This window comes from Cicer arietinum, chromosome 5 (genome assembly GCF_000331145.2).
Source record: "Cicer arietinum cultivar CDC Frontier isolate Library 1 chromosome 5, Cicar.CDCFrontier_v2.0, whole genome shotgun sequence".
In the NCBI taxonomy this organism is placed as follows: Eukaryota; Viridiplantae; Streptophyta; class Magnoliopsida; order Fabales; family Fabaceae; genus Cicer; species Cicer arietinum.
In genome coordinates this window covers 55,841,028-55,841,631 of record NC_021164.2, presented here as the reverse complement: position 1 = coordinate 55,841,631, position 604 = coordinate 55,841,028, and the positions used below count along the sequence as shown (strand labels likewise).

At 27.6% G+C, this 604-nt stretch overlaps 1 long non-coding RNA gene across 1 annotated transcript in view; it reads left to right on the top strand.

Annotated features, from left to right (window-relative positions):
- Positions 1–319: 319 nt before the first annotated feature.
- The window catches only part of LOC105852152 (uncharacterized), a 1,738-nt gene continuing 1,453 nt past the window's right edge, over positions 320–604 (top strand). Inside the window, exon 1 of the long non-coding RNA XR_001143908.3 lies at positions 320–414. This is a non-coding gene — a long non-coding RNA (uncharacterized lncRNA). The remainder of the gene's footprint in view (positions 415–604) is intronic.

Genomic DNA, 604 nt, shown 5'->3' with positions numbered 1-604 from the left:
CCAAAAGATGTATGTCATTTGTTTTTAAAAAAGCCCTCTATTTATTGTTGATTTCATTTTTGACTTATATTTATGTTATATATGCTATATATGATATGGTTCAATTTTGATATTTTAAAAAGTAAATGTTGCACTCAAAATTAGAGTGAGCAATATCCCTTATTTTGTTTGCATTTATTTTGTTTGAATGAGAATATTTTAAAATAAGGGACAATTAATGAAAATATTGTCAAACAATCAAACAAAATAAAGGATATTTATATATGATTCCAACTTAAAATAAAAAGGTGTTGTGAACTCTCCCTCTATTGCTGCCTATTGCATCTGTTGGAGAAACCTATGCTCAGGGCAGCTTCGATGAAGCTGCTCTAAAAATACCGCGACCGACTCTACTTGAAAGATACCCCAAAAGATGTATGTCATTTGTTTTTAAAAAAGCCCTCTAGTTATTGCTTATTTCATTATTGACTTATATTTATATTATATATGCTATATATGATATGGTTCCATGTTGATATTTTAGAAAGTAAATGTTGCATTCAAAATTAGAGTGAGCAATATCCCTTATTTTGTTTGCATTTATTTTGTTTGAATGAGAATATTT